At 45.1% G+C, this 24,279-nt stretch overlaps 1 protein-coding gene across 5 annotated transcripts in view; it reads right to left on the reverse strand.

The window, feature by feature from the left end:
* Window positions 1–24,279, reverse strand: part of LOC149367607 (FMRFamide receptor-like) — a 1,196,541-nt gene that overhangs the window by 342,715 nt on the left and 829,547 nt on the right. The gene's annotated exons all lie outside the window — the stretch shown is intronic.

The raw sequence follows: 24,279 nt of genomic DNA on the forward strand, positions 1-24,279 counted from the left end.
GTTCAGCACTCTCAGCGTTTTCCTTCAGTCGTGCGATTTCAGTGTCCTTTTCTGAAATCCTTTGCATCGGCTATGCTGAAGTGGTTTTTAGTTCAGCAATATCCTTTTCTTGCCTTGCCATGGTGGCGATAACTTCGTCATATTTATGCGACAGGAGTTCCATCGATGCTTCTATTCCTGCTGTTGTCGTGCGCTGGCTGTCTACCTTTCTTTCCAGCGCTTCCAGCCGACCCAATACTGCAGCCACCTTTTGGCTAATCTCCTCAATCAGTTTTGCTACATGACTGATTCGACTTTTCTTTCCTCCCCTTCCTTCTCTACTCAGTTCTGTGTCACTGGTTTCTGATGTTTCTTCCTCTGTGTTCCTTCTTTTTACAACTCTCACACATCCAGCGGTTGATTTCGCGTGCTGTCATGTTTTTGAAAGTTTTTTTAGTCATTCCCGCCCATTTACCTGCATGGTATACTTTTTTGCATTTAGCACATGATACACTCTCTTGACCGTTTTCAAGCAACTTTGAATATTTCGTGCAATCTCGCGGCGGCATGGTTCAATACAGGAATGCAGTCCAGTGGAGCAACAAACTATGGTACAAAGCTTGAGTTATAATTCATATTACAGTGCTATGAAAGTTCTATTGCCGACTGCTCGTGCAACATATCTGCTTGAAAAACCTAGATAAGAAACGCTACAAACAGTGATAAGCGCTGAGATGTATTTTACTTCTACATTCAAACACAAATACCTGTTGCACGAAATGAGAGTTATTCTTTGCGATGGAGGATGCAGGGGTTGTAATTGCATTTTGCTGCAATCGCATTGCGGTGGTGGTGTGTTAGCCAACATACCACAACAGCAATGCGATTGTTGATAGGAAGTCGGCCGCACTGTACACCCTTCCGCAAACCGGTGGTGGTGGTGCTGCTGGTGTAAACATTTATTAGGAGGGGACAGGAGGCAGATGCTGTGTCGCAACCATGTCCTTAGCTGTGCACTTTTCAGTTGCCAATGAAACCATATGAAGCAACTTTGCACCAAATTTCGCATCTTAAAACCTTCGCGGGCGATTCGTTACTTCTTGTTCTTATACAGGAAATGAGGCAGACAGCGTGTATTCACGCGCTCACCTACTGCGAAACTGTGAAGTCTGAGTCACAAAAAAATACTGCCACGAATATATCGCTTCTAGTGAGAAAGAAACGCACACGCACAAACCCGCGTGGGCACGCGCACACACGCACATACACACACACCACACATGTAAACCACAAACGCACAGACACGCGCAGGAATATTCTGAAGCGCTGTCAGCTTGCTAAACTGTCTTTCAATATATCGAGGCGCAGCCGAACACGCTTTGACAGTGTTTGTCCTAAGAGCCCCTTTGCGGACTCCGTTTACTCGCAGGCCACCGATTTCTTTTTTTTTGTTAACGTGTCCAGAGCGGGAATAAGGAAACATACGGGGCGAACACGACATACGTGACTACTTCGCGAAACCCCGCAACGACAGGCGCTTTATCCGACACGACATGCAAAGTCCTGCTCTGAGAGGGAACGCCGGAGAGGGAGAATAATAAACTTATTCGAGGACCCCAAGTCCGACGCGGCTTCAAAGGGGATCTTCTTGTGGCTTTTATTACATTTCCGCTCCTCTGTCAGCATGTACTGCTTCCCCGGTCATACCTTTTCTTCTTGCATCGAGGAAAGGGTAGGCGCTGAAGGGCGGTACCAAATACAGTTTCTTCTCTGCCGCACGTTCAACTGGACGGCGGCGACCGAGGCAAGCAACTCTCACAGCGAAGACGCGAACACCCACTCGGCGTTTCTGCACTTCGCCTCACCTGATCTGCAACCTGCGGCTGCGAAACACAGAGCTGCATGCAATAGCGCAAAATGGGAGTTAGCCAGCTGCTGTATTCGAAGTATTATCTAAGGCTGTTTTTGTTTATATCGTTAGGAAACAACAAGATAGCGAGTTGAAGTTATAATCGCTGCTTTCGTCCGGAGAATGAAGATGAGCGTAAGAAAAAGCACTGCATATTGACCGCGCGCTTATTTATGTAGTCTTACCAAACACCTTGGCAAAGATATTTTGGGCACAACTGGCAAAGAGGTTTGCCTGCGAACGCACCCGGCGAGGCGCGCCAGCTGTGTGCAGTGACGTCACTCGCTCCTCGCGCATGCGCAGTATGGTCGACGGAGGGAGCGCTCGAAACGGCGAGATTGTGGCCAATGTAGCTCACGCCACAAAAAGGCGACGGTTACTGTGAGAAGAACAGAAAAGGCGAGTTGAGCAGACAAAGACCTGATCGGGAGGGGGAAAAGCAAAAAGAGCAATGGCTCGGTAGACGGGCGCCTTAACCACTGAGCCACCACGGCGGGTAGCAAAAGGGGGAGGAAGACGGGGTGACGCACTTGGGTAGGAACAAAAGAAAATAAACAAAATGGAAAGGGGCCAAGGAGGAGCCACTGGGTAAATGACACGGCGAATATGGACACCGTGCGCCGACAATCAAGTCCATGTCTGCGCCCCTCGCTTCCCCACTCACTTTCTTTCTTTCCAAGGCTCAGAGGTTATGGCGCTCTGCTGTTGACCGAAACGACTCGGGTTCGATCCTGGCTGCCCGGGTCGAATTTCGGTGGAGGCGAAATTCTAGATGAGCGATGTCAGTGCGCGTTAAAGAACCACCAGTGGCTGGAATTTCCGGAGCCCTTCAATACGGCGTCCCTGGGTTGCTTTGGGTCGTTAAGCCATTTTACTTTCTTGTTTTCAGCCGCCTCAGTTATTACCAACTGCAGTTGGGTGCAGTTTGACGGGGAGCGCAGCAGCAGTTTAGCCGGTAACTATGGTTTATGTGTCTTTTTTTTTTAATTTTGCTCCTTCGGGCAACTTCTTTTGGCCACCTTAGTAAGCAAAGCTAAATGACAAAATGGCTGCCACTGTAATGGCTGAGCCCGCTGCGGCATCGACCGAAACATATGTAGATTCCTTGAACATATTTTATATAGAGCGATAATGAAGCACATAACCGAAAAAAATTAGTTAAGAGAACAGCATGGGTTCCGTAAGGGACTGTCTTACACCATTCAGCTGATCTAATTTAATCACAACTTATCATGAGGTTTCTATGAGGGAGGGCAAATTGACTGCATTTTTCTGACTTTTCTCAAAGATACAGTTTCACACTCACTTCTAGTTAACAAGCTTCAACTTATAAACCTTCACTGCTCTGTATTAAAATGGATAGAAGGTTACTTGTTTCAGCGGCGACACTGTTTTAAATGGGAGAAGATCAGAGCAAAGAAATGTTACGTCAGGCGTTCCTCAAGGCTCAGTATTGGGACCCCTCTCGTTCTTGGTATATATAAATGATGTCTCCGAAGACATGCACCCTCTGTGCGTTTATTTGTAGACGATTGTGTTGCGTATCGCAAAAATGTTACTGATCATGGTGTTTCATATCTACAAACAGATTTAACATGAATTCAGACCAGGTGCTCAACTTGGCGATGAATTGAAATGTTAAAAAGCGTGTTCATGTCTGTTTTAGCAAAGAGAAAAGATCTATCGATTGCCGGTATGTGATTAATAACGACTTCATACGTAAAGCAGCTGCATATAAGTATTTCGGTGTAACGCTGTCATCTAATTATTCATGGAATGCACGTGTTGACGACCTGGTACGTACTGCAAGTAGGAGAATAAATTTTATTCAAAAAATTTATAGATGTTCTCGTGTCAATTTAAACTGAGCTGCGTGAGACCTATTTTGAATATGGCTGTGCGGTTTTGGAGCCTTCGAGCAAAACACTTATTGAGGATATTGAAAAAATTACAACCCGGGCGGCTAGGCTTGTCTTGGGGCGATTAAGAAGAAAGGACAGCGTAAGTGTTGAAAGACCACCTTAACTGGGGACTGTTTGCCTCCCGCCGAACATAACTAAGGCTTAAACTGTTCTTTACAATTTATCACAATAAAATCGGTATTAACAAAGAAGACTGCATTATAGAGCCATACTAGGTCTCCTGGCGCATCGACCACAGTTCTTAAGTTCGTGACATCGTGCCAGGACGGGCACTTGCGCAAATTCTTTTTTTTTGTCAAATAGACTGGATAGTGGGATCGACTAACAGAATGAAGATATTTTCTTTTTTTCTACACTGTAATCCCCCCTGCTGCAACGCCCTCGGGCGCAACGGGTAATATCCCTTATAAAAATGATCTATAGAGAGTCTAAGACTTCTTATTGACTCTGTTGACTTCCTATAGATATTGATTTTTCTCTATTCGTAGCCTATAGACTGTCTATAGATAAAAGTGTACTATAAGTGTATGATCACATATGTATGGATTGTCTATAGGCTGTCTATGGCATTTGTATTGCCTATTGACTGTTCTTAAGGTTTTGTCTATAGACAGTCTATAGAATTTATAGAGAGAAGTCTATAGACACCCTATAGACCGTCTAAAACTTTTTTTTATAAGGGTATGTCCCCGCAGAAGCCTATCAACGTGTCTACTGCCACAACAGAAGCGTAAATTTGGGAGGAAAATCTGACCGCTCTGCGTTACAACACACCCAATGCGCGGATATACATGCCGCGAAGTGACGGAGTTGCTGTACGCGCGCCTACCGGCAGGCGAAGGGCCATACTCAACGAAGCATATCCGGCAGGCGATAGAAAACTTTAATAAGGATTAATGGTAGGTAGGAAAACATTTTTTCTTTCTGTGTACTGATGTAGTTTGCAAGCTAATTTTGTGCTCTGTGAATGCTGGTATATGTACACATAGAAGCACCCTCAGTGCCGCACGACGACCGCTGCTGCAGTGGTGCCTCGCCCGGCACGGTTCGGTAGAACGCACAAGTAACTAGCTGGGTTGCACGCGGAGCAGCGCTACGCCCTGAAGTTTGAACTTCGTCAGTTGCAATGTTTTAAGCATCACCTGGATCACCGATATTGGCGGAAACAGCTTGCGCCAGCAGCACGCGGGACTGTTTTGTTTGTGATGCCCTGCGGACTGCATAGCACTGCCGCCTGAATTTTTTGGCGTTACGCGACAGTCGACCACGCAGCTTTCTGCGCCTAAAACAGCGGTATTCAGAGAAATTGGTGCAACAGCAGAAAGATGTCTCTCGGGCAAGCATAGTCAGCTACGTCATTTCCCAGCCTACCAGTGTTTAACACATTGAACTGCCTTGCGGTCGGCGATCGCGCGACGTTATTAAATGTCTGAGAGGCTGTACAGGCTGGTGTTCACCTAATTGTTTTCTTTCCAAAAATGCCCTTCTTCTAGCAAATGCAAAATACCCTTTTCATGAAATCATGTACTACGGGCGATGCTCGAGATGTACTATCAGCAACGAATGAAACGCGAACAAGAAAACTGAGGTAGCAACACAAATACACCAAAATATGAGCACCTAGAGACAAAATGCAAGCCGGGTTGATTAACACTTCTGTAGAAGAGTCTTCGCGCTTTCGAATCGATATTACGCTCCTCTAGTGCAGAGCTCACCTGCAGAAGTATTTGTTCTTTTGCTGTTCGTGGATCAAGTTGCATTGTTCGCGTTTCATTTCTTGCTGATAGTACAGTTTTATCCACTGAATGTGCTGACTAACAAGGATGCCATCCTATTCGGTTTGGTTTGTTTGAGGGGGGTTTAATGTCCCAAAGCGACTACGGTTACCATGGAGGCCGTAGCGAAGAGCTTCGGAAATTTCGACAGCCCGGAGTTCTTTAACGTGCACTGACATCGCACAGGACACCGGCCCCCCATTTCGGCTCCTTGGAAATTAGACCGCCACGGCCGGGATCGAACCCGTGTCATCCTATTCGGAACCCTTTCCGTTTATTAGTGAAGGTAGGAGCGATATGCTCATTTTTGTCGTAGATAGCCTGTTGAAATTCTTTTGGTTGTTTTTCATACTGAAAATTAACTGCACCTGCCTATATATTTCGATGCTGCAAAGTTTCACCGACTAAAACTTCTTTTTTTTTTTTTTTGCTAGGAAGATGAGGGGATCGGGTTATTGCACCGAGTAGAAAGGTGTTTAGCGGCCACTTTACTGGCTGCTCCACTGCTTCCTGTTAAGGTGTACCCAGATGACGAACCACGGACCTGTTTTGGCCCGCGGACTAGCGGTCACATGGGATTTAGCTTCCGGTCTACCAGGTCATCGGGCCGGATCGGGCGAGAAGTGCGAGGACGACTTTCTGGCAATGGCCCACGGACTTTTTAGCCTACTCGCACGCATCGAGTCTGGTAACAACATCACACTGGTCTTTCCAGGCGGTCGAATCACCACTGCTGGCATTCTGTGCGCCAAGGCGACACCAGCGAAAGCGTCCGCTGTCAACCTGTCAGCGTGGCCGGACGGCGCTACGTTTTGCTTTTTAGCTTTAGTACTGTTTTACGGCTCGTTCACGCTTGGGCATTCGGCGGCGAAAGCCAGCGAAATCAGCCGAAATGCTGAAATGCTGACTTGTACTAGAAAATGGCATAAATTGACGTTGTCTATGTACAGTAAGAGTGTATACGCTAAACGCAGGTATTCTGCTGTACATTCCACCATTTGCCACATTTCCACCGTCTATAGTTCAGCGTATGAAAACAGACGCAACGATAAGCTCAGCCAAGTAGCACCATCTGGCTGTTAGGGCGAGAAGCATTTCTGTCAGCAAACCTCAGCTCCTATTAAGCCTCGAATCGGCACAATTGTCCCTGACAAAAAAAAGCAAATTTTTCACTCACATGTTTTCTTATAGGTGAGAGGAGACGAAGTGAAAGATCGGTGCACCATTTATGGCCATTGAACGCAATAAAAAAGGCAGTAAGCAGGACGAGTTGCGCACGAAACGAGCGGTCCGGCTTCCAAGTGCGCCGCCATGTTTGTCGCCATGGGAATGCAACCTCCTCCTCGCCGCGGCAGAAGTCGATCGAGCTTTCCTCTGGGCATTCAAGTGAAATCTTTGCCGCTTGTCCTCCCATGAGAAGAGCGCTGCAGCAAGCTCTGACGTCGTTAGTATATATTACTTGGCGCCGGCCTCATCGCTTGATTTTTTGGATGCTGTCGCCGGACAGGCCCGGCCGCGCCACGCGTGGTCGGCCCCACGTGACCGGTCCGCGGAACAGTTCGTGCCCCCCCCCCCCCCCCCCCCCCCCCCCCGGTCTGGATGCACCTCTAACGAGAGTCGCCGGGTGGAAGAAAATGTATGGGTAATCTACTTTCACCGATTAAGAACAACTAGACCATGTAGTGGAACATTTAACGACGATTACCTTTATCACGTGCCTAATTATAGGTGCTTTACAAAAAACTACTATGCCCGCTTTCATAAATAGTATGTAAAAAGCGCTGAACTGACACACTTAAATAAGTGTCATGCCTTTAAACGTGTCTTGTTGTGCACGTGTTCTAATGCATCCTGACTTACAACGCTGCAAGGAGGGAATGGTTTGCCGTCTTGCAAAGAATTGTTTGCCATCTATCACAGCTGCTTTGAAAGCAGTACACAACACAGAGCGGACAATTAAAAAATAGACATGCCTCGCTCACTTGTTTTTATTGCTCAGAACAGACTTTTCTAAATACGTATATTCACTTGCTCGATGGCAGATATTGAAAAACCATATGAAAAATTTCAAATTCTTTAAAATCCAATAAAGCGCAGAAAACGAATGAAAAACCACAAAGAAAAAATGAGTATACACATAGTTCTGCGAAATGCCTAAAACAAGGCGCACATGACTTGGTTACTGTGTTTGAGCGTCATCACACTTAACCGAATAGCGACACATTACGCAGCGTGCCACGAAATGGGACAACGCAGATCTTCAAATCTGGCTGTACTGATAAGCAATCAATAAGGCGAATAAGTTGGAGAGGTGCCAGAAGTGCCCCTTAGTAATGGGACTGCAGAAAGTTATTTCTTCTCCCCAGTCGATCCCAAACTTGCCCTGGCGCACACTACACAAAGCACTTGGCGCAGTTGAACGGCTCGGGTCATCAATATTCATATTTTCCTGAACAACCTGTAACCGTGTTATCAGAAGTGTAAAACTGGAAAGGTGCCTCAGGGCAGGAATTTCCTCTCGTCAGATATGAACGACAATAATTTCGCATTAAAAATGGCTTGTTTTTTACTCCAAGTGGGTTCCAAGAGGAGGCAAGCATAGCATGTGGCGGCAGAAAATAAGGTAGGCGGATAAGGTTAAGAAGTTTGCGGGGATACGGTGGCCACAGCTGTCAAATGGCAGGTTTAATTTGAGAGAAATGGGAGAGGCCTTTGTTCTGCAGTGGGCGCACTCAAGTTGATGATGATGATGTTGTTAAGAATGAATTGGAGGTAGCGTTATGTTTTCTACCTTCCTTATACTTGTCGTTTCCCTATGCTTTATTTCTGGACACGTTTGCCAAAAAGTATGTATTAGAGGCCTTGCCTGGCAACTGGTTTTCATATAACGCAGCTTTTGGGCCAGTTCCCTTACTTGCTTACTTTCGCTCGGCTTTGACAATCGCTGAAGGCGATGAAGTGGTAGAGATTGTGGGAACCGTCTAAATTGAAAAGACTGCTGGCGAGGACACAGTCGAGGACGCTGTGTCCAGTTCGCAAAGCGCAGCGAACAATCAGAGCACCGCTAGGCGTCGGAAAAAACCCGTTCACCTCAATTTCGCAGAAACTGAAGACGATTCATCAGCAGGGTGACAATCGTGCAGCCAAGGCCACCAAAATGAGCAGCGAGCAGCTCTCAGGACTCCAAAAGGAGAGAAACAATATCCACAGGCTCGACGTCAAGATATCGTATTAAGGCGCAAACCTTGTGACACCAACTAGCCTGCAAAAATATACTCGCTTTAATGTCACATCGTTGTAAGCAGGACTTGTCGACAGAAACATGACGCTTTTCAATTGGTCGAAATGGTCGTGAAATGGCTAGTAACTATGCAACCAATTAAAGGGATGGCATAGTGATGCTCCAAGTAAGTGGGTCTGAGTTTAGTTAATTGCTTAATTAACCTTTCTACCTAATTAACCTTTCTTGTCAGACCAGATAAATAAATATAAACGAATAGGAAATTGGTCGAGTTGGGGAATCGAACCATGGCCTCCGGAGTGCGAGACAAGCACGGTAACCACTCCGCCATGCCACCTAGATGGTTTGGAATGAACAAAGGCGCGTCCGGGCTCCTCATCCCAGCTCTTCTGGCTCGGAGACTAACCAGCCGCTGCTGCGATTCAGGGAAATATTAACACATTATAGCGAAAACAACCGCCTTTTCCCGGCCCCTGCAAAAGGGCTGAGTAAAACGAAGGAGCGAACTTTAAGGCGCCTGCAGACAGGTACTCTACTCTGTCCTGCAATCATAAAACATTACGATTCTAACACGGATAGGCGATGCCCACACTGTGGGGATACCTGTGATATCTTCCACACGGTGTGGGCATGTACTCAAAATCTCCACCTCCCCCCTTCCCCTACCCCTTCCAGAGAGGCATGGGAGACTGCCCTCCTCAACTGCTCCTCGCTTGAGTCCCAAAGGGCTCTGGTGAAACGGGCGAGAGACGGGGCCTCGTCATGCCGTGTCCCGGACTAGGGACGCCGACCATGCAGCGGGGCCACTCTGTGGCTCCCAAACTCTATTTCACAAAATAAAAGTTTTCACCACGGCGATTTTCAGGCGTCCACCAAGATATGCGAGACAGATACATTTCCTTTCCTCAAAAATCAATTTACCAACGAGCAAGGCGTAGAGCCGAACCCGCGATGGCGTTCTGTGGATTCCCTGGCAGCGTTGCAAGTCGCTGTCGCGTTCCACTTTTGGAGGCGAAGCTTAATATCTTAAACAAACTTCACTGACAGAAGCAGCAACACCGATCTTAAGGCTTTCGCCTCACCGCACTTTAGTTCAACAAAGCCCCCCCCCCCCCCCCCCCTGGATTTTTTGTGCGCAGGGAGCAACGAGATCCAGAGGGGAATGACTCATCTAGTGAGGTCAAACTTCATGCCAAATAAACGTCAGGGATGAAAGCTTTTGTCATCTTTGGAATAGGTGATGCTCTGCAAGCTACGGCACACAGTACAGCACGTTGACATTCAAATCAAATCAATTTATTCAAACATCCTGAGATGTTTAGGGGCACGGACCAAAAGCCAAAGGTGGCTTGACGAGGTCCGTGCCCCTTACAAGGCATACAGTGGAATACGCGGAATGTTTAAAATACAGGCAGTGAATTTGCAGAAAACGCAGCTGCCCACTAGGCAGAAACGAAAGGCAAAGAAAACTTTAGGTGTCCGGATCATGAAAAAAAAATGTAGTGCACAAAGCTGGCTAAGTATAAAAAATGCACGGCACGAAAGCGAAGGGAAGAAAAAACGAGAACAAAATAACGCACATCCCTGTAACCGTGCTTATTTCACAAACAAAAGATGTGACAAGCAAAAATGAGAACAAAATAACACACATCTCTGTAACAGTGCTTATTTCACAAACAAAAACAAAGAAGTTCATTTTATCGCCACGTACAATTCTTTTGATTACAGAAACATGCTGCGTAGATCCCTGAACGATTTGTTGAGGACGTCTTGGTTATCATCACCGGAGAGTTCGTTCAGGATAGCTGGCAGACGATATTTCAACATTTGTTTCCCATAATTTGTGCGGCATAGATCAACTTTTCATTTTTCCGAATTTCGTGTACAATGCACAGGGTAGTTCGCAGCAACTGCGGCTATCACTGCTAAAGAATTGTCGTATTTAATTATTTCTGATTTCTTGTGCTGGATTAGTCTATAGGAATATAAAGACTCTATACTGATTATGTTAAATTTCTTAAACAATTCGGCTGTGTGTGAATAACGAGGGACTTTTGCAATAATGCGGATAGCACGTTTTTGTAAACGCAAAAGTTTATTAATATTATCAAGCGTTGTGGTTCCCCAGACAAGCACGACATAATTCATAACCGAGGAAAAAAGGGAATTGTATAACAATATGTTAACTGATGTAAGAAAAGATGAACAGTAGCGACGCAAGTAGCCAGTCGTACGCGAGAGCTTCCCGGAAAAGTAGGTAATGTGGTCGTCCCACGACATATTTTCTGAAAAAATGACCCCTAGTGTTTTAAAATGGGGAACCACTTCAATTGTAGTGTTGTTTATTGCAAGGGATGGAACAGAAATACCTTTTTGACGTCGATGAAAGATCACTGCTTTTGTCTTTGCAATGTTGATCTTTAAATCATTCTCCGTCGCCCAAGTATTTATATGTCCCAGTGTCCTGTTTGCACGATCGGCTAAACTGATGCTCGATTGTCCAGAAAAAAACACACTTGTGTCGTCGGCGTATATAATATAGTTAGCAGATTTGTCAATATTAACAATTTCATTGACATAAATTAGAAACAGGAAGGGCCCTAAAATACTCCCCTGAGGGACACCCGACACTACTGGTTTAATAGCGGAGCGTTGTCTATGAATATCGACAGATTGTGTGCGATGCTGTAAGTAAGAAGATATTAAAGAAAAACTTTGCCGCGAAAACCATAGTATTCCATCTCTTTAAGTAGGATGCGGTGATTGATGAGATCAAAGGCTTTCGTGAAATCTAAAAAGAGGCCCAACACGCTATTTTTATTTTCAAAATTCTGTAATAACAGCTCCTTTTGAGCAAGCAAAGCTAACTCGGTTGATTTATTTTTTCGGAAACCGTACTGAGCCGGAGTTAAAATGTTATATTTGTCAGAAAAAGCCATCAAGCGTTGCAGAATTAATTTTTCGAATCCTTTGGAAATGACAGGAAGAATAGAAATAGGACGATAATTTGATAATTCATCTCGGTTTCCTTTTTTATAGATCACGGTAACCCTTGCGGTTTGCATGCTACGCGGGAACAAACCGAGTTACAGGCAGGCGTTAAAGATGTGCATCAAATAGGGTGCTATTACATCTATAACATATTTAACTGGTGTGATTTGAAGACCAAGAGCATCTTCTGACTTACTATTTTTAAGCGATACAAACGCTGCAATAACTTCATCAATAGTGACGGGCTTCAAAAACATACTGTGGCCGGTACTTTGCTCCATGTAACTGTAATTAGCAGTGGTGTTTTGTGCCTGTGCAAATGAAAGGAAGTAATCGTTAAAAGCATTGGCTAGGTCAACTCCGGTTAATTCTATATTATCTAACGTTACTTTCGAGACTGGTTCGGGTGGCTCAAAAGACTCAATATCCTCCATATGTCCTCTGAGCGGCTAGTCGAGGAGCTGAAAAGATTTTCGTGATAACTCCTTTTAGCTGCACGTAGTTCTTTGTTGAAAAAATTTCGGTACTCTTTATAAATTTTTAATGTGTCAAGGTTCCTGGCTTGCAGAAACTTAGCATACAGTCGATCTCGTTTTCTAATAAGCTTTAACATGTCGGTGGTAACCTATGGCTTGCGAGCCTTTTTAGGTCGTTTTAGTGTAACAAGTGGAAAGCAGTCGTATTAGGCATCAGTAATTTTTCCATTAATTTATCGTAAGCTTCTTCAGGGTTTCTCATCTCAAGTACATCGGCCCAATTAAAGCCGGTTAAGCGGGTGCGAAAGGATGACAGCTTTTCTGGGTTGATTACATGGTACTGGAAAGGTTGTCTTGAGTGTCTGTTGGTGTTAACAATATGCTCAATAGACATAAAGATTGGAAGATGATCGCTGAGTGTGTAATTTATGACTCCGCCTTTCCCACGGGATATATCAATATTTGGGATGAAGAGATCTAACACACATTGTTATGCTGAAGCCTTTTTTAAATTATTTTGGTCTATTTTATTCACATACATAATGATGCGGCACTAACATAACTATTTTAAAGTTAAGAATGCCTGTCAATCTACTTTTACACAGCAAACATAATAAAACAAACGGTAGTTAAGCCTTTAACTATTTGCCGCACATCATTGCTCATACTATGCCCATGACCCAATGCACATGGCACACACGTCATCAAGGCTTACAAGGCATTCCTTAGTTTTTTGAGGGAGACTGCCTTGATGACAGATTGTGACTGTGTTTCCCATTCCTTCTCTCTTCCCTCTTTAATCCCCTCATTCCCTTCCCCTGTGCAGGGTAGCCAACCGGAAACCTTTCTGGTTAACATCCCTGCCTTTTCCCTCTCTCTGTATCTATCTTTAGCGAAATTTGATAGAACACTTCAAGACTTACTTGATGACAAGCGAGTGTGCAAAGTTTCTAGGCACGTGCCGATTTTTTAGTACTCTCAGAGCTTTTACCTAATGACACTCTGCCCGCTGCAGTAGAAGATGTTTTGACTACTTTTAAGGCTTCTTCACGCACTCTTAATTTCACTTATGAACTCCGTAGCAATCAATCTATCAGGTTCTTAGAACTGCAACTAACATTCTTTTATGACGGCCATTTATGCTGGATGTTTTTACCTAGGAGCAAGAAAGCTCTGTTGCCTTTCGGTTCTGCACACTCTAAGATTTTAAAGAGAGGGATTGTGATGAACTGTTTCCGCAATTCACTCGAAAAAAGCTGTCAGCACACTATCAAAAGCAGCCTTGACAATCAATTCACACGTTTGGAAGCCGCGGGGTTTTCTAAACCCCATCTGAAGGTGGTGCCTGAATCGCTGCTCCAGAAGCTTGAGAAAGAACGCACAAATCGGGCTGACGTTGGGGCAACTAAACGCAAGAAATTCGACGTCATGCCATACGTGCATAAAGTGAGCCATAACATCAAAAAATTGCGGCCAAGCAAGGAGTTAGTGCGCTGTTTTCTGCTCATTGCAAGCTGTCGGGACTGTGCTCGCACGTTTCTCGAGGCAGGGAAAGGAACCACGTTTGTAGAACGCAGCACGAGAACCGTTTCGCGGCGTGTGGTGAACAGGTCGTGTACAAATTCCCCGTCACATGCGAGAGAGTATACATCGGCCAACCTGGTCGGTGTATTAATGACTGGCTGCGTGAGCACCACTCCTGCCTGGAGTCCGATGAAGGTGCAAACTTGCCTCGCCATTGCAATGAATGTGGTGTTGTTCATTGTTCAGCAATGTCACGATTCTTGGTAGAGGCAAGGGAAAACAAGAGCGAGAAATCTTGGAAGCGTACCATATCAGCTTATCAGGCCATGTCTGCATTAGCACAACCTCGGTGCGCTTACTTGAGAAAGAATTCGCTTTTTTAGGTCGCTCACGGTAGATGTGATAACTTGTGTCTCCTTTGCGCTGTGTTTTGTGATGCTGCTGTTTCGCATTCTCTGCTGGCCTTGCTGGTACGATGTCTTTTATAATAAATTGAACTAGATAGTCCAGTCGTTGTGGCGTGTGCACTCCTTCTCTTGTCGTTTATCTTTTGTGACTGGTTATCTTCAGTTTACAATGTATAGTTGTTGTTCAAATAGTAATTTTTTCGCTTAGTAATTTTTTTCTGGATTTGTCACCAGAGCAAACTCAGTCCATTCATCTGTTTTGAACCCATATTGGTAGTCAGATATCACTTGATCAAAAAATAGGTGTCTTATTATTCAGTTGTTAATAGCTGTCTCTACTGTTTTTGAAAGAAATCGTACAGTTGATTTGACCAGTTTCAATCACAGCAACTCCTTTACGTAAAACAAGCACTCCTGCTATTTTCATCTTTTTCAGGCAAATTCCTGTAACACACACTTTTGACTCATTCACAGTGCACAATACGTATGAAATCCGATGAAGCCTTCATTGGTGTCACGCTGATCCAGAAAAAGCCAGACGAAGAGCGGTTTTTAATGTCGCGTTTAGTCTGTTGCTTAAAATTCAAGGAAATGCTGATTAAACTAATTGACAAGGCTTTCGTCGCTCAAAAACTGCTCACCTAGCCTCATTTTCTTTCGTGCGCCACTAGCACATTGCCTCGATAAGTTTTCTATAGTGCGCCATGTTTTTGTGGATCGAAGTGAATGCTGGCGAACTTGTCAGTGTAGCAGCGCGTACGGGACTTTTTAGATCGAGTCCTAACTTATTTTTGAATTTCTTAAACTGCTTTATTAAGAGGTCCCTAGTTAAAATGAAGCTTTCAATGATTCCGTATTTTTATTCTGCGCATCAGGTCGAGTGTCATCCAAGTCTTTCTTCTTTTCGTGCTCTTTTGTATATTACCAAAGAAAGTGCCACATCAAAGCTTGCGCATTCGCTCCAAGGCCTGATTATGCAATGCATTTGGATCTTGCAACTGTATAAAAACACTCCCGTTTACCGATGCAACTAACTGAAGAAAATAATTTATATTTCTTTTTGCCTTGCTTTGTGCGCTGCCTACTATAGCACCCATCCTAATTCAGCGGGAATAAAAAAATCGGGAAGAAACAAAACTGTGTGAAGTGATCGCTAGCATCCCACATACGAATGCCACATTCTGTTTTATCTGTTTTACATGCAGTTAAGCGGAAGTTAATAAGCGTTTCAGTATATTACGTGACTCTTGTAGGGAGTTCATTGATGTATGTACAACCACTAATGCTAAAAGATCTGTAAATTGTCGAGCGGCATTGGATAGTTGCAAAATGTCAATAATAAATTCATCAGTAATTACAATGTGCGTATTCAGCATTATCAGCGGACCCAACCTGGGCTCAAAAACAAACAAATTTATCAAACTGGCGTGATGGAGGACGATAATAGGAGGCTAAAAAAGAGAGTTCAGCTTAAGTTAAGGACAACGCAGCGAGCCTATGGAAAGAAAAATGGTAGGTGTGACGTTAAGAGATCTGAAGCGGGCGGAGTGGGTGAGAGGACAAACGAGGCTTAATGATAGCCTAGCTGAAATCAAGAGGAAGAAATAGGCAGGGCACGTAATGCGAAGGCAAGATAACCGCTGGTCCTCAAGGGTAACGGAGTGGATTCCAAGAGAAGGCAAGCCTAGCAGGGGGCGGCAGAAAGTTTGATGGGCGAATGAGATTAAGAATCAGGAGGAAAACGGCGCAAAAAAACGTGGACAAAAGAGAGACAAACACGACAGGACCAGCGCCTGTCGTGTTTGGCGCTGCTCCTGTCGTGTTTGTCTCTCTTTTGTCCACGTTTTCTTTGCGCCATTTTCCTTCTGAATCATGAACCAACTAGCCCAAACTAGAGTTCTTCTTGTGATTAAGAAATGTACGGGAATACGGTGGCCGCAACTGGCGAAGCACATGGTTTATTGGAGAGACATGGGAGAAGCCGTTGCCCTGCAATGGGCGTAATCAGGCTGCTGATGAGGATGATGATGATATAATCATGACACCTGAAGAAAAGAGACTCAACGTATGGGTCCAGAAAACTTTGCTCAGGCGTGACCTCATAGACAGATCATTTTTAGTAGAAAAAGGCAACAGGACCTCTATTTTTCTCTGTTCTGCACACCGCTTTGCACCCGTCAAAATCTACTGTGCTATGGCTGCTAGGGAACCGCGCCTCGCGTTGTGATGTCTCCCCCCTTGTCCAGGTTCGTCGTCGCGCTGTGTGAATGTAAGCACGAAATACAAACTCGCCCAGCGACTGGTTTCAAGCACGTCGCGCTCAAGACTATAATGTCAAACTCGTAGCTTAGTGAAGTCAGCTGTAGGTCCACTTCATCCTTTTTGTTAGCCAAGCTGCGCACGTTCCGATGACAGAACGAATAGAAACGAGACTAATCCTTTTTTGTAACAGCAATATTGAATGACAGGGCATCGTGATGAGAGCGTTCTTTAGATTAGGCTTCCATCTGAAAGTGGCGGCCGCCTGAAGTGATTACAGCTTTATTCTGAAATGTCATATCCGAAATGAACAACTTTCACTAATAACTGAAACGCCAGACTGAAACAGCATCCCATCAGATCTGGTTTTTGACAATCTCAATATGACGATTTTGTTCACCAGTACGCTGAAGCAAAGTGGGCAAGACGATCGAGTATTTTGCTCTTACCCACCGAGGTCTCCTCAGTAGTGTATTTATTTATTGATTTGGAACATACTGCTAGCCTCTTTCGAGGCTGTTGCAGGAATGGGTACAAGTTTGTTTTCGTTTTTTAGGTACGTCACAACAAATTCACAAAGGAGGTTCACACAACTGAAGTAACATTGTAAAAGGGATAATCATGGGAAACAGTTTCAAAATACAAGACGCAGTATAAACAACACAAAATAAAGCGCAGTGTGAAAAAATATTTCTTCAAAAAAGTACGTGCAATACCTCACTAAAAAGCTCAAATAAACAATTATGACAGGTGATAAAGAAAACTACTCAGAGGTTCAGAGCTAACAACATTTGCAGGTAACATATTCCAATCAATAATCGCTTGCGGAAAAAATGAAATACGAAACGTGTCAGTATTGAATTTATACTCTCTTAAATGTGGTGAGTGTTTCGTTCTGGTGTTGCGTTTTGGTGAAGGAACTAAGAAGAGTTGAGAATTATTGTAAGAGCAGGAGAAAGACGAATTTACGGCAGCGGGCTCTTAGCTGCCCGTCTGGTGCTTGGCTGCGAGATTAATTGTGGTGTCTTGGTGGTGCCTGCGTGCTCATCACTGGTGAGGCCTTTCTACGTGGGGGGATTTGGCCAGGTTTAAGGTTAGGTCTGTAGGCGTGGTAAATGCGCATTTGAGGGTGCGTTTGGCTCAGGTATGTCCCTGACCTCCCCGGGCGGAGGGTCGGCAGCCTGGTTTGCCAGCTTGCCCACCCAAAGCTTGCCGCTGGAATCTTTTCAGAAAAATGGAGTTGACGTCATCCCTGTCGCTCTCGTACCGATCGGTGAGGGCATGATCAAGATGAAAAGCTCTAAAATTCTTCAGCAGGAGCTCAAGTCTCTAACCAAGCACTATTTACAGATCTCTGAGGTGCGACCGTTCGGCCGTAGAGGCATTGTCTGCAAGTCCTCTGACATTGCTTGCGCCACAGACCTGCTACAGTGCAAAATTTTTGAGTCATTGCCGGTGAAAGCCTTCATCCCGGAACAGCTCGCTTGCTCCAAAGGCATTGTTCGTGGCGTCGACCCGGCATCTTACCCGCAGGAAATACTTGAAGAGTTTCAAGATGCAGGTGTGGGGGTTATTGCTGTCTACAGGTGCAGTAGAGAAATAAATGGTTCGCGCGTACCGACAGAAACAGTCATAACTTTTGCTGGCTCCTCCTGTCTTTCTGAGCTCAAGGTCTGGCCGATAGTGTACCGTGTGGACCCTGTGCAGCCCCGTCCTTTCCAATGTTCCAACTGCTGGCGATTCGGTCACAGTTGTAAAGCATGCAAATCAGATACGCGCTGCCGTCTTTGTGGTCAAGTTCATTCAGCTGACAACTGCGCCTCTGATCAGCCCCTGTGTTGCCTCTGCAACTCCAACCACCCAGCTGATGATGCAAACTGTTCGAAACGCGCTGGCGAGCAAAGCCTACTAGATATAATCCACGTGAAGCGATGCTCGAGAGCAGATGCTTATGCACATCTTGACCGCAAGAATGACTCATACGCTAGCCGTGCGCGATCTTCTGTCGCAGAACTCGAGTCAAGTGTGACTGCTTCTATAGTGTCCACAGTAGAACAGGCTCTTTCTGCGAACGCTGAGCACTTTTGCTGAGGCTTTATCGCATCTAGTTGCAGGCCAATCTGCGCTTCCTCAATCATCTGTTCAGGCGGCGACGTCTGCATCTCTCCCAACTTGTGCTGCTAGTACTAGTCACTCCATGTCATCTCCGGACGCATCCCAAGTCACGCCTCCCACCACCGTTCCAGGCAGTGTCTCTAGCGTCGATATTTGCTCCACGGATGTTGAAATGCTATGCCCTACCCAGAAGCATCCAGCTCCTTCCTCACCCTCGAAGACAGTTGCTCCGCAACCCAAAACAAAGAAAGGACCTTCAAAAGTAATCCGCCGGTCTGATGTGCTGAAAGAGGCTGTTGCTGCCTCTTTCATCAGTCAATAATCATGGCGGGTCTCAAAGTTATTCAGTGGAATTGCCGCTCACTTCTTTCTTCCCTTCCAGATCTTGAACTACTTCTTCGTAAACATAATCCAGACATAGTTTTTTTGCAAGAAACGTGGCTCTCTCCACTTCAATCATTTTCAATGAAAAACTTCAGTGTTTTCAGAGTTGATCGCGTTACCGGCAGGGGCGGCGGGTTAGTAACTATGGTCTCTACCAAAATGTGTCACCGGGCCTTTATTTCGCACAAAATTATGCTCCTTGACTGTGAACTGTTCGCGGTCGACATCTCACTTCCACAGTGCGCCAAAGTTACTATTGCAAACGTCTACTTCCCTGTAGGCGTTCACAGGACAGACAGTTTGGATAGCTTACTTAGCAAAACAAACAGTATAGTCATCGCAGGAGATTTTAATTCACAAGTAAGCTAAACTGGGCTAGTCGGAGCAATTGCATCTTCGAAAAACGTAGCGCGAAACACAAGACACAGGTAAGGTGAAGACAGGACACGAGCGCTTCTCACAACTAAATTTTTTATTAGGAAGGATAACAGAATATATACCATAGATATGGAGGCGAAGAGAAAGAAGGAAAAAAAAAACAAAATAACAACTCAAAAACAAGAACAAGACGAGGAGATAAGAGGCCGGCGATGGAAGCATGTACATAGCATAGCAACATAAAACACGTGCACAGTTACTTGACAACCGATTGGAGGTAGAGAATCTCACTTTTTGTTAAGGCGATCGATGCGTCACTAATACACTCCCCCCCCCCCTTTCGCGATATAGAACGCTTCAATAATCTCCCTTGTACGTTGATGATATGCTCTGTCAAGAACTACAGTCTTATCGAAAAGGGGGCGACATTTACACTCCCTGCAATGCTTCGGTAAATTTCCAAGAGCTGTTGGGGTTAAAGAATTTCTGTGTTCGAACAGCCGGACATTTAGACAGCGCCCGGTCTGCCCTACATAGAATTTTTCACACGAAAGAGGAATCTTGTAAATCACCTCTTTTTTACATGGCACAAAGCTAGATTTGTGATTAACATGGCAACGATGATCACTTTTTAATCCCTCTGCTTTCGCTCTGACCACCGCACACAATCCAGATAACTTCACGGGAGCTGAGATTACTGTGCCCACCTCGTATCGATTGGCAACATTTCGTAACCCATGTGAAAAACGATTTTAATTCGCACCACAGTACCTGGAGTAGTAGTTCAGACTCCTGCGGCCAGCTTTTTTGGTCATGGATGGCCACGCATGCAGTGCGCTGCTGCAATTCCGGAGCTGTAACCTTTATGCGAGAAGCTTATCGTTCAGTCATAGATTTAACATTAGTTACTCGTGGGGTTGGGGTATCTGCATGGTCAACAGAGGACTCGGGTACACCTAGTGACCACTTTCCAATAACTTTTAACATTCTAACATCTCCCCTTAGGAAAAGTGGGGCGACAATGAAATTTGTAAATCACATTTCGTGCAAAAAATTAATGTCTGCCTCACTTCCATCTATAGTTAGCTCCAGTCGAGCAGAAAGAGCTCAACAGCTCATTTCCTCTCTGCAACATGCTGCTGAGCATTCTGTATTCTCCGTGTACACTACAGCCCCTGACAGACAGCCGTCTCCATGGTGGACGGAGGAGTGTGAGAAGGATTTTCGTCGTCGCAAAGCTGCCTGGAAAAGCCTTTCCTATAATCAGAGCCCAGCTAATTGGATAAATTATAAGTTCTTCTCTGCATCTTTCAAACGAACTGTCAAAAAAAGGCAAAGAGATATATAATGAGAATTTAAATACGTATCTCTCAAGTCCCAAGAATAGGAAGGCTCTGTGTAGGTTCATGGCGCGCAATAAGAACTCTCTGGCCGTCAACCGCACGCATTCAATAGTGTTGTCTCCTCAGGAGGCTCAGCAAAACCTTGAGAGAATCGCTCAGGGGCTGGCTTTGCGTTTTCAGATGCAGAAAACAGAACCTTTACACACACTCGCCCAAGCTCGGACTATACTGAGGTTGATGTGTCGGAGCTCTTACCAATTGTTTCTTCAATGCAGTCTGCTGCTCCGGGATCTGATGGGGTTACTGTGCGTATGTTGAAGATTTTAGCGCAAGACTGCACCACTCATCTTCTAGATATCGTCAACGCGTCATTGGAAAACACGTGGATTCCTCAGAGATGGAAGACTGCGAAAATAATTTTGCTTTTGAAGAATGAAGAGAATGGATTTCAATTAGAAAATATACGGCCAATTGCTTTAACCTCAAATTTAGTCAAGTTGATCGAAAGAGTAATACATAGTCGCCTCACAAAACATGTCAATGCCGTAAATGGCCTCAGCTCTGCGCAGATTGGCTTTCGTCGCGGTTGTTCCATTTGGACCGCGCATGTGGATCTAGAAAGCCGAACCAGACTTTCGATGCGCAAGAGGCAAGTTTCGGCCTTGGTGACACTTGATATTGCTAAGGCTTATGAGAGCGTGGAGCACACGGTCCTTCTTAACAAACTTGCACAGCTACATCTACCGCACTACATTTATGCCTGGATTTGTGAATTTTTAAAAGACAGGATGTTCTTCTGTACGGACGGATCTTTCTGTTCTAATACCTATGTCCAATCCAGAGGTGTGCCGCAAGGATCTGTTCTGTCACCGCTGCTTTTTAACATATTGGTTCGAGACATTCGCATTCATCCCAACATTACAGTATTTGTATACGCAGACGATATAGCTTTTTTCGCCTCAGAAAAGAATGTTCATGCTCTTTACCAGTCTTTGCAGGCATACCTGTCTGCTCTTGAAGATTGGTTCGACGAAATTAGTTTATCACTTAATGTCAGCAAGTGTGGCGTGCTGGTATTTCCTCCAGACACCCCTTTGTACATCTCGCTAGTCTACCGTTCCACCCCAATTCCGCAGGTGGAGTCGGTTAAATACCTAGGTGTCACTTACGACCGAAGTTTGGACTGGCGCCAGCATATTAAGAATAATGTTAATAAAGGCGAACGTGCTCTAGGCCGGCTGATACGGGTAGGCAATAAAAATTTTGGAATGCGTCGCGACACCTTACTTCTTCTCTATAAGGCTTATATGAGACCAGTTCTGGAGTTCGGTTGAGTCTTGTTCTCTGGCAGCGCAAACTATAAGCTGCAGCCTTTAGCCGTACTGGAAAGGCGTGCCCTACGGCTATGCCTAGGGCTCCCAAGATCGGCTTCCAATGCTCTCCTTTATCTGGAAGCCCGTATTCCCGATCTATATTCCCGCTTCCAACTACTCACGGTGCGTATTTTCCTCAGGTCCTTTTACCCGGCCCCCGGTGTTAATACTTCCATTTTCCTATCTCACCTACACCTGTTTTTCTCTTCTCATTGGCCACGTTATCAGCTCCCTCAAGTTAGGTTTACGCAGAAGCTGTTGGCCCCGCTTCAGGTCGATCTGACCTCCTTGGAACGAGTTGCAGACACGCAGGCTGATCCCGTCTTCTTTTACGACCATATCTTTCCGTCCCGTGCAAAACACATGCCCGCAAATATCCTAAATGGTCTTCTGGCTGAGCACTTACAGCATTTTCCTCATCATGCTGTTCTCTCCACTGATGCTTCCGGGAGCTGCGAGAAGGCGGCAATTAGGATATATTCACAGGATCTGGCTTTCAGCTATTCCGTTCGTATCCCGGATTACACTTCTGTATTCTTTGCAGAGTTTCTGGCACTTGGTTTGGCTCTTCTCAAAATTCCGTCGCATGTAGCACGGGTCTTTGCAGACTGCCTTTCAGTTTTAGTCTCACTCCAAACTTCCGGCACCTCTCTATTGATGCGTTCCCTTAGGTTTTTTGTTCCGCGCACAGTAAGGGAGGTCCGCTTTGTCTGGATACTTGGTCATTCGGGAATCTACTTCAACGTGGTGGCTGATTTATTGGCAAGGTCAGCTCTCACTGCCCCTCTAATATATCCCGTACCGCACCTTATAATGTTGGAGACCTCCCGTTTCCACCGATTCCAACATATATCAGCCAGCTTGGGTGATCCGTTGCTGAATACCGTAGACTTTCAACATTTAAAGTTCCCATGGAATGTCCGTTCATGTAAGACAAGGCGGTGTGAAGTGTCCATGACGCTTTTGCGATGCACAATCCCCCACCCCAACTTGTACTTATGCAGATGCGTGTTCGCTACGACAAACCTTTGTAACACATGCAGAGAAGTTGAAACAATTGACCATTATCTCATCTCTTGCCGGCGGTTCGCATTTCAGAGAAAACAGTATTTGGCAGTCCCTTTTTCGAGGTTAGGACTCCCTTTGTCTCTATCCGTTCTGCTCTCATTTGGTGCGAGCGCCACGGGATTCTCGTTAAGCACTATTTGCGGCTACCTTCATGATTACATCATTGCAACTGGTCGCTTACCCTGTTAAATCCATATAAAATTCCACCGAATGTCCAAAAAGCGTATTTTATTTTATTCCTGAAATCTCTAATTTGTTTCTTTATGTCTGGCGTGCATTAGGTGTGGCTGGACAGAAGAGACTGGTGTGCATCATATGATCTTTTGTGTTGCATCCACGTAAGCTTGAAGTGCGCCTATGGAGTCTGCTGAGAGATGAAACAATTCATACATATTTTCTAATTTCAAACATTCTACTATTTCCCTTAGCTTTTTTCCCGTTTTTTTTTCCTTGGCATTCACCACCGTACCTTGGCCAATCCCCCCGCGTGGGTATGTGCCATTTTCATATGGTGAAGAAGAAAAAGAAGAAGGTTTGGGCGCGGTTACTAATAGTGGAGAAATCTGCCTTGTTTAAGAGTTCAGTTGGGGAGTCATTACGTTGATATTTGTTAAAAATAAACCTTACTGCTTTCCGCTGAACGCTTTCTAACTTATTTATGCATTTCTGTGTGTGCGGAAACCAACACAGGATGTCGTAGCCGAGCACAGGAAGGGCGAGGGAACGGTATGCCAGTAGCTTGGTGTCGGGAGAGGCAGTCGGTATTGATCGCTTAAGAGAAAAGAGTGCGGAAAGTACTTTTGACGATATATATTCTACATGATTTTCCCATTAGAGGTGAGAGGAGATGACAACACGGAGGTACTTGTATTTTTGGACTGATTTTAAAGGTTTTTTTCGACTTCATACGAGAAAACGAGCGGGTTCTTTTTTCTTAATACACTCATGCACACCGATTTCTCGAAATTCAGATTTCTCGAGATACATGACACTCGACGTCGGTGACATTACAAAGATGATAGCAAAAATGCAGCTAACGAGAAAAAAAGAAACACCCGGCAGGCCTCCATTCTTTATGTCGTCCGACATTCACGTACTGGCAGGTAATCAAAGCACACTAGAGAGGTCAAACCTA

The sequence above is a fragment of the Amblyomma mixtum genome, chromosome 1 (assembly GCF_055824585.1).
Source record: "Amblyomma mixtum isolate Tamu chromosome 1, ASM5582458v1, whole genome shotgun sequence".
Taxonomy (NCBI): domain Eukaryota; kingdom Metazoa; phylum Arthropoda; class Arachnida; order Ixodida; family Ixodidae; genus Amblyomma; species Amblyomma mixtum.